This window comes from Ranitomeya imitator, chromosome 2 (assembly GCF_032444005.1).
Source record: "Ranitomeya imitator isolate aRanImi1 chromosome 2, aRanImi1.pri, whole genome shotgun sequence".
Lineage (NCBI taxonomy): Eukaryota > Metazoa > Chordata > Amphibia > Anura > Dendrobatidae > Ranitomeya > Ranitomeya imitator.
Genome location: NC_091283.1, coordinates 434,711,847 through 434,722,432, shown reverse-complemented (window position 1 = coordinate 434,722,432; position 10,586 = coordinate 434,711,847).

Below are 10,586 nucleotides of genomic sequence, written 5' to 3'. Positions count from 1 at the left end.
TCGTCATCATTGGGAGCAGGGTTCTTTTTTGTGGCCAAGAAGGATGGCTCTTTGAGACCTTGTATTGATTACCGCCTTCTCAATAAGATCACAGTCAAATTTCAGTATCCTTTGCCGCTGCTGTCTGATTTGTTTGCTCGGATTAAGGGGGCTAGTTGGTTCACCAAGATAGATCTTCGAGGGGCGTATAATCTTGCGCGAATTAAACAGGGCGATGAATGGAAAACAGCATTTAATACGCCCGAGGGCCATTTTGAGTACCTGGTTATGCCATTCGGGCTTTCTAATGCTCCATCTGTGTTTCAGTCCTTTATGCATTACATCTTCCGAGAGTACCTGGATAGGTTCATGATTGTATATTTGGATGACATTTTGGTCTTTTCGGATGATTGGGAGTCTCATGTGAAGCAGGTCAGAATGGTGTTCCAGGTCCTTCGTGCGAATTCCTTGTTTGTGAAGGGGTCAAAGTGTCTCTTTGGAGTTCAGAAGGTCTCATTTTTGGGTTTCATTTTTTCCCCTTCTACTATCGAGATGGACCCTGTTAAAGTTCAGGCCATTTATGATTGGACTCGGCCGACATATGTGAAGAGCCTGCAGAAGTTCCTGGGCTTTGCTAATTTTTACCGTCGCTTCATCGCTAATTTTTCTAGTATTGCTAAACCGTTGACTGATTTGACCAAGAAAGGTGCTGATGTGGTCAATTGGTCCTCTGCGGCTGTAGAGGCTTTTCAGGAGTTGAAGCGTCGTTTTTCTTCTGCCCCTGTGTTGTGCCAGCCAGATGTTTCGCTCCCGTTTCAGGTCGAGGTTGATGCTTCTGAGATTGGAGCAGGGGCTGTTTTGTCGCAAAGAAGTTCTGATGGCTCGGTGATGAAACCATGTGCCTTCTTTTCTAGAAAATTCTCGCCTGCTGAGCACAATTATGATGTTGGCAATCGAGAGTTGTTGGCCATGAAGTGGGCATTCGAGGAGTGGCGACATTGGCTTGAAGGAGCTAAACATCGCGTGGTGGTCTTGACGGATCACAAGAATTTGACTTATCTCGAGTCTGCCAAACGGTTGAATCCTAGAGAGGCTCGATGGTCGCTCTTTTTCTCCCGTTTTGATTTTGTGGTTTCATACCTTCCGGGATCTAAGAATGTGAAGGCTGATGCCCTGTCAAGGAGTTTTGTGCCTGACTCTCCGGGTGTTCCGGAGCCAGCGGGTATTCTTAAAGAGGGGGTAATTTTGTCTGCCATCTCCCCTGATTTGCGGCGCGTGCTGCAGAAGTTTCAGGCTGATAGACCTGACCGTTGTCCAACGGAGAAAATGTTTGTCCCTAATAGATGGACTAGTAGAGTTATCTCTGAGGTTCATTGTTCGGTGTTGGCTGGTCATCCTGGAATCTTTGGTACCAGAGATTTGGTGGCTAGATCCTTTTGGTGGCCTTCTTTGTCACGGGATGTGCGTTCTTTTGTGCAGTCCTGTGGGACTTGTGCTCGGGCTAAGCCCTGCTGTTCTCGTGCCAGTGGGTTGCTTTTGCCCTTGCCGGTCCCAAAGAGGCCCTGGACGCATATTTCCATGGATTTTATTTCTGATCTCCCTGTTTCTCAAAGGATGTCGGTCATTTGGGTGGTTTGTGATCGCTTCTCTAAGATGGTCCATTTGGTACCCTTGTCTAAATTGCCTTCCTCCTCTGATTTGGTGCCATTGTTTTTCCAGCATGTGGTTCGTTTGCATGGCATTCCGGAGAACATCGTCTCGGACAGAGGTTCCCAGTTTGTTTCGAGGTTTTGGCGGTCCTTTTGTGCTAAGATGGGCATTGATTTGTCTTTTTCTTCGGCTTTCCATCCTCAGACTAATGGCCAAACCGAACGAACTACTCAGACTTTGGAAACATATCTGAGATGCTTTGTTTCTGCTGATCAGGATGATTGGGTGTCCTTCTTGCCTTTGGCTGAGTTCGCCCTTAATCGGGCCAGCTCGGCTACTTTGGTTTCTCCTTTTTTCTGTAATTCTGGTTTCCATCCTCGTTTCTCTTCAGGGCAGGTTGAGCCTTCGGACTGTCCTGGTGTGGATACTGTGGTGGACAGGTTGCAGCAGATTTGGACTCATGTGGTGGACAATTTGACATTGTCCCAGGAGAAGGCTCAACGTTTCGCTAACCACCGGCGCTGTGTTGGTCCCCGACTTCGTGTTGGGGATTTGGTTTGGTTGTCATCTCGTCATGTTCCTATGAAGGTTTCCTCTCCTAAGTTTAAGCCTCGTTTCATTGGGTCATATAAGATTTCTGAAGTTCTTAATCCTGTGTCATTTCGTTTGGATCTTCCAGTTTCTTTTGCCATCCATAATGTATTCCATAGGTCGTTGTTGCGGAGATACGTGGCGCCTATGGTTCCCTCCGTTGATCCTCCTGCCTCGGTGTTGGTCGAGGGGGAGTTGGAGTATGTGGTGGAGAAGATTTTGGATTCTCGTGTTTCGAGACGGAAACTCCAGTACCTGGTCAAGTGGAAGGGTTATGGTCAGGAAGATAATTCCTGGGTTTTTGCCTCTGATGTTCATGCTGCTGATCTAGTTCGTGCCTTTCATTTGGCTCATCCTGATCGGCCTGGGGGCTCTGGTGAGGGTTCGGTGACCCCTCCTCAAGGGGGGGGGGTACTGTTGTGAATTCTGTTGTCGAACTCCCTCCTGTGGTCGTGAATGGTACTTCGGCGAGTTCTGTCCATGGACTCCCTCTGGTGGCTGTGAGTGGAGCTGCTGCTTCTGAGGTTCCTTCCACAGGTGATGTGATTTATCCTTTGGTTGGCTGCTCTATTTAACTCCACTCAGATTGTTACTCCATGCCAGCTGTCAATGTTCCTGCATTTGTTCAGTTCGCTCTTGGATCTTTCTGGTGACCTGTCTACTCCAGCAGAAGCTAAGTTCCTACCAGTTATTATTTGTTCATTGTTGCCTTGTCCAGCTGGATATCATGATTTTGCCTTACTAGCTGGAAGCTCTGGGATGCAGAGTGGCATCTCCGCACCGTTAGTCGGTGCGGAGGTCTTTTTGCACACTCTATGTGGTCTTTTGTAGTTTTTTGTGCTGACCGCAAAGATACCTTTCCTATCTTCTGTCTGTTTAGTAAGTCTGGCCTCCCTTTGCTGAAACCTGTTTCATTTCTGCGTTTGTGACTTTCATCTTTTCTCACAGTCAATATATGTGGGGGGCTGCCTTTTCCTTTGGGGAATTTCTCTGAGGCAAGGTAGGCTTTATTTTCTATCTCTAGGGCTAGCTAGCTCTTAGGCTGTGAAGAGGCGTCTAGGGAGAGTCAGGAACGCTCCACGGCTATTTCTAGTTGTTGTGATAGGATTAGGGGTTGCGGTCAGCAGAGCTCCCACATCCCAGAGCTTGTCCGGTGTCAGTTTAACTATCAGGTCGTGCCGGGTGCTCCTAACCACCAGGTCCATAACAATATAAACAATGTTGCTGGTTGGGTGTGTGGACTTGTGCTGTGAAAGCGCCACACCCCGGCAGGCTACATATATCCAATGTTGCTGTTTTGCCAGGACCAGGTGTTGAACAGTTCAATGAAGAAGACCACCAGTCGAAAATAAATTTTTTACTGCACGAAAACTTGGTCGGGAATATATACATAGTGGCACACTGTCTTATGAACATTTCCTTTAAAACGCTGAGCATTTTCCACACAGTTTCCTTCCTTTTTTTCTCTATGTTCACCTTTCCTCTTTACTCTCTCTACTTGTCCTCTATTGCCACTGTTTCTCAATGCTTCAATACAACCTAGCTCAAGACTACAGTTTCGTTTAGCAAGAGTCCTTTACTCAACCCGGGGTTCCGCATCTTCTTTCCCCTCAGGGTGCCAGTATTGGCTATCCTTACCTTCTCTAGTGCTGACGGGCTGGAACTCCCACCTGAGACAATCTATTCGTCTCACATACTCAGTCCTGTCTAGGCTCGTTACCTTCAAGAGTTACAAACTCTGGGCGTTATTGTTCTCTCCCAGTACCAGTCTCTGGTAGAACACTCTCTCTCAGTCACTTCTGCTTCAGATCTCGCTATTTCCATGCTTTGGTCTCCTAATAAAATGTTGGGGGATCCCAAGTCATTTTTTTTCCAGAAAATAATTTAGTACAGTACATGTACATGTACAGTAAGCTATACAAGCACTGTACTAATGTCACTGACATTTTTATATCTATCTATTCTATGTGTATATTTCTATTCTACCTATTTTATCCTGTCAGGTCATGCTGTGATTTTACTGAACAGGGCACAAGAATTACGAGAGCAATCACAGCATGCAGGGACTCAATAGATTTACATTGTTCAGAGTGCGAGCCGATTCTTTATTGGAATACACTCATTCATTTTTGTCGCAGATGAGTATGAGCCCTAAGTCATAGTATGTCAAACATATCCATGAGATCTTCTTTTAACAGAAACAGGAACCAATAACCTTCAATCATGGGTGTAACATACAGCAACCAATCAGGCAAAAGCACCACTGATCATATGCGTCACAGAATGTTGAAAATATTTCATTGCCATAAAAAACACAAATGCAGAAAAAGAATGCAGAACAAAATGCAGTAAAAAAGTGCAGAAAAAAAAAACACATAATCGGAAAAGAAACTTTTGCATTAGTATATATAAAAAAGATCATTTCTGAAGTTCATACCTTTTGGAAATTTTGTGTTGCCCAATGTAAGAATTTTAAAAGCCTCACGTAAAGTGAGATGTCTTCGCCAGCTACCGCTTATGGCAGGATGTTTAACCCTCTCAGTGCCAAAAAATGTTAAATGTGTAATGTCTCCATTATGTGAGGTAACAAGGTGCTTGGCAGCACCAGAATAACTATTCTTTGATGTATATTGGCAACATGTTCTGTTATACGCTTTTTCAGTCTGCGTGTAGTACAGACTATATACTGTAATGTAGCACAAATTACAAAGGATGCATTCTATACAGTATACTACATAGTGTGTATAGCAGTTGATAAAATCCAAAATATCATTGAATCTACCATCTGGTGATGAAAATATGTGAATCTTATTTACTGCTTGGACACACATGTTATAGCCATTGCCCGCTCATTTAAAGAAACCTTTGAGTTTGAGCCAGGTCAACTTCGCGGTCAGGTTTTGAAATAAACTGAAAACAGAATGTTTCCTAGAGATCTTCCTCATTCACATGTTCAGTATTTGGTCAGTATTTTACCTCAGTATGTGCAAGCCAAAACCAGGAGTGGGTGATAAATACAGAAGTGGTGACTAGTGTTGAGCATTCCGATACTGCAAATATTGGGTATCGGCCGATATTCGCTGTATCGGATTTCCGATACTGAATTCTGATACTTTTATGATATCGGATACCGGAATCAAAAGTTCCTATAGTGCAATGATGCACTATAATGGAGTGTGGGTGGTGTGTGGGTGGAGACTGCGTGTCTGTGTGTGCAGGCGGGGTCTGTTCGTGACCATTGGGGGTCTGTGCGGGCCTGCCGGGGGTCTGTACGGGCCTGCCGGGGGTCTGTGCGGGCCTGCCGGGGGTCTGTACGGGCCTGCTGGGGGTCTGTGCGGCCTGCCGGGGGTCTGTGTGGGCCTGATGGGGGTCAGTACGGGCCTGCCGGGGGTCTGTGCGGGCTGCCGGGGGTCTGTGCGGGCCTGCCGGGGGTCTGTACGGGCCTGCTGGGGGTCTGTGCGTGCCTGCCGGGGGTTGTGTGTGTGTGTGCAGGCATCGTCCGATGGGACTACAAGCCCCATCAGGCTATGCCTGCTACAATGACATTGATTGACACATTAGCCAATGATGGGACAGTAGTAGTCCCATCATCCGACTAATGTGTTGAATGTAAAAAAAAAAAAAAAAACACAAACATACATACTACATACATACAACATATATACTACATACATACAACATACTACATACTACATACATACTACATACACACTACATACATAGTACATATTACATGCATACATACTACATACATACAACATACATACTACATGCATACTACATACAACATGCTACATACTACATACATACAACATACATACTACATGCATACTACATACATACTACATACATACTACATATATACTACATACACACTACATACAAACATACATGCTACATACATACATACTACATACATACAACATACATACTACATACATACTACATATATACTACATACATACATACTACATACATACTACATACATACATACTACATACATACATACTACATACATACAACATACATAAGACATGCAACATACATACTACATACATACTACATACATACATACTACATACATACTACATACAGGAAAGGAATTTTCACCAGAGTATATTGCACAGAGTGAGATAGAGAGGAGTATCCATATTGGCTCTGGAATAGTGTGGTTCATAGGACAGTAGTAACATACCAGCATGCATTATCAGATCTGGCCCAGCTGGCCATAAAGTGTATAGTGAAAATGCATTGATAGATCAATAAGTATATAATAGCCACTACATACCCATCTAGTACGCCAGTCCTCAATACCTCAAGCCCCCCGACGTGCGTTTCGCATTTCCGGTTTCTCAAGGGGAAGATATGCATACCATGTATGGTATCCATACTCACACACTAGCCAATTATGTCACGCGCATGGCACCACCTCCCCCGAGTTTCAGGTGCATCTACCTCCGGCACTAAAACTCGGCGCGCGAGGAGGAAATCCCCCGTGACGTCATATCCGCACGCCGAGAATGAAAGAGGCCTTCAGAAGATGCCGGACATCGGGGCGTAGTGCACATGCATGTCGCCATTTTGTTGGAGGCCTGAGTTCACAATAAAGGGAACCCTTCAGTGTCTCAGTACGCCGGTACCGAGACAAAGTAAGTCAATTTAATTTAAGCTTATACCAGCGCGTATGGCACCCCTATCCATAGGGGTCCCAATCTACCCACAAAATCTCGCCTTTAAACAAAAAATCAAATAGATATCAATATACTCATATACCACATTATAATTAAATATCAAAATTAGACATAAAAAGAGAATTTGGAGCAATAACATATAGGCTTGTTTAAATTGCAAATATCAGCAAGAACCACGGCAGAGATGATACCTTGTATAAACAGGTTAATATAATGAAAAAAATAAAAAACAATAAAACATACATTCAAGACATGACAAAAGTTAAAAACATGCAGGGAATTATAAATACGGAGCAAAGCTCAGTTTCTCATTTAGTCAACTGGGGACATAGTACCCAACTCCACAATCCACTTAGTTTCGGCCTGTGCTAGCTTCTGTTTCAGATTTCCACCCCTAATCCCCCCATATATTATATTAATCCCTCTCACTTTAAGGCCACATGGATCTGAATTGTGGTATAACTTAAAGTGCCTGGGGAGAGTCTTCAATGAGGAGAGATCTTCCACCTCCCTTCCCGCCATAATGTCCCTCACATGCTCCCTAACTCTAATGTGCAGTTCCCTAGATGTGAGACCAATGTGAGTTTTAGAACAGGGGCATTGCACAAAGTAGACCACATATGAGGTAGTACAAGAAATATAGTGGGTAATCGTATATTCCCGGGTACCATCCATACTCATAAAGGTCTTAGCTCTTATAACATTACGCAAATTGCACGCCATGCAATTCCCACAGGGAAAACACCCCCACCTGTATTTCGAGTTACCAAAGACATTTTTCTGGGGAGCCACATAGTGGCTTTTCACCAGCTGGTCCTTAAGATTCCTACTTCTTCTTGCCATAATCAAAGGTCTTCCAGAAATTCCTTATTCAATATGGGATCGGTTTGAAGAACAGGCCAATGCTTAGTTAGAATCTGGTGGATGCTATCCCATTGACAATTATAAGTTGTAATGAATCTTATTGGGGGATTGCCCTTATCTTTCATCCTCCCACTCTTACAGAGCAATCCCTGTCTTGGAGTATATTTCGCCCGATGGTATCCTTGTTTAATATTCCTCTGGCTATACCCCCTTTCCAGACACGATCCCTTAGATTTTTTGCCTGTTCCTCAAACCTATCCGATGTAGAGCATGTTCGCTTGGCCCTTAAGAACTGGCCAGTGGGAATGGCCTTTATGGTAGAATAGGCATGTCCAGACGAGGCGTGCAAAAGTGAGTTAACCGAAGTTTCCTTTCGATAAATGTCTGTCTGGACGGACCTGGAGTCATCGACCACCAAACAAATATCCAAAAAATCAATCTTGCGCTCATGCCACTTGTATGTTAATTTAATATTATAAATATTATTATTCAACGTGGTCATGAATGCTTCTAACTCTGAGACCGGGCCCTGCCAAATGATCAGGAGGTCGTCAATGTATCGAAACCAGCACTGCACATGGTCGGCGGCGCATGCCCCCTCCCCGTGGAGCACCTCCCTCTCCCAATGGCCGAGGAAGAGGTTCACGATGGCGGGTGCACACGCCGCCCCCATGGCAGTGCCATGCCTCTGCAGGTAAAACCAGTCCCTGAATGTAAAACAGGTATGGTATAGAACAAATTGCAGTAACTCCAAAATTAAATCAACCAGGGGTCTGTCCATACTACTCATCTCCAAAAAGAACTTCACAGCATGCAGACCATGAACATGGTCAATACAGGTATAGAGGGACTTGACGTCTGCAGTGACAAGGAGCATATCGGAGTCCAAAGAAAGACCATCGACCCTAACCAGGACATCCACAGAGTCCCTGACATAAGAGGGCAGCGTCTCAACCAAAGGTTTTAAATAGTAGTCAATATATTTACATTCTGGGTCACACAGCCCTCTTATGCCAGAGAATATGGGACGCCCCTGGGGGGTCGATAGGGTCCTTATGGATTTTTTGGGAAGGAGGTAAAAGGTAGGAATTTTAGGAAATTTTGTCGTAAGTCAATCCAGAACCTTTTTGGGAATGATACCCTTTTCCCAAGCCTGGATCAAAATTAAATCAAGTTGTGATGAGAATGCGGTCAAAGGATTTTGAGGGAGAAGGGAGTAGTTATTCTTATCTCTAAGTTGTTTAAAAGCCTCCCTCTCATATTTATCTATTGGCCAGATCACGACGTTTCCCCCCTTGTCCGCTGGTCTTAATGACCACATCTTCCAATGATTTAAGTTGCTTCAAAGCACATCAGTGATTAGAACTGAGATTATCTCTTTTTATTTTAGTGGACACTTGTTTAAAATCTTCAGTGACTAAGCGTGCGAAGATGTCAATTTGTGGGCAAACGGACAAAGGAGGAAACGCCGCCAACCTGGGCATAGCACACTTGGGAAATTTGACCACACTCTCAGACTCCTGTTCATTAAGTAAATCCTCCAGTACCTCATACAACATTCTACATACATACTACATGCATACTACATACAACATACTACATACATACATACTACATACATACAACATACATGCAACATACATACTGCATACATACTACATGCATACTACATACAATACATTCATACGTTACATACAATACATACATACAGACATACAGTACATATAACATAGATTACACACCATCACTTGTCAATTTGTTCCCTGAAGCCAGTGTCATCTTTTTAACAAATATTAAAATAACAAACAAACAATATACTCCCTGATACGCAGAATTCCACGAGTGTCCCACGACGATCTCCCGTGGAGAACGGCAGCATCAGCAGATGCGACCGCTCTCTAGGGGCTCCAGGAATACAATGCCGGTTGAAAGGTATCCTTCCGCACTGTATTCCTCCGCCACTGTAAAAAAAATAGTCCCTAGTCTCACTTTTGGCATTGCTGTGTGAGAAATTTCCCACGCAGCAATTGCCATAAAGAGAGACTTTGAACTAGAGTAACCTCTCAGTGATGCACTGCAGGATCCATTGTCTCCTGTCAGTGTGTCACTGAATGTCCTATAGAGCAGTGACATCACCTGATGTCACTGTTCTATAGGGGAGATTGTCGTGGGACACTCATTATTAATTGGACTACGGCGGACAGGTAGTATACAGTTTATTATTTTACGTTTTTTGCAGGCGCTGAAGTATGGTAAGTATGGTTAAATGAAGAATATTAAAATACTTTTTTCCTAATGTGTGTGTGTTTTATTAACCATTTATAGTATTGGATTAATAATGGATCTTATTGACGCCTTTCCTTAGCAAGGTGACATTAACCCCTTATTACCCCATATCCCACCGCTACATGGGAGTGGGAAAAGAGGGGCTAAGTGCCAGAATTGGCGTATTTTACAGATGCGCCATTTCTGGGGCGGCTGCGGACTGGTAGCCAGGGGGACCCCTTGTCATTTTTTTGGGGGTCCCCTATTTTAATAGCCAGTAAAGGCTACGCAGACAGCTGCGGGCTGATATTCAGAGCAGGCTACAAATATTGGCCCCCGGCCGTCGGCTTTCCCCCTCTGGTGCAGAAAATTGCACGGGAGCCCACGCTGTTTTTTTCCTTTTTTTTAATTAAACACTCATTAAGGCCTCTTTCACACTTGCGTCGGTATGGGTCCGTCGCTATGCGTAGCGCCGACGTACCGACGCACGTTGTGAAATTTGTGCATGACGTGGGCAGCGGATGCAGGTTTTCAACGATGATGGT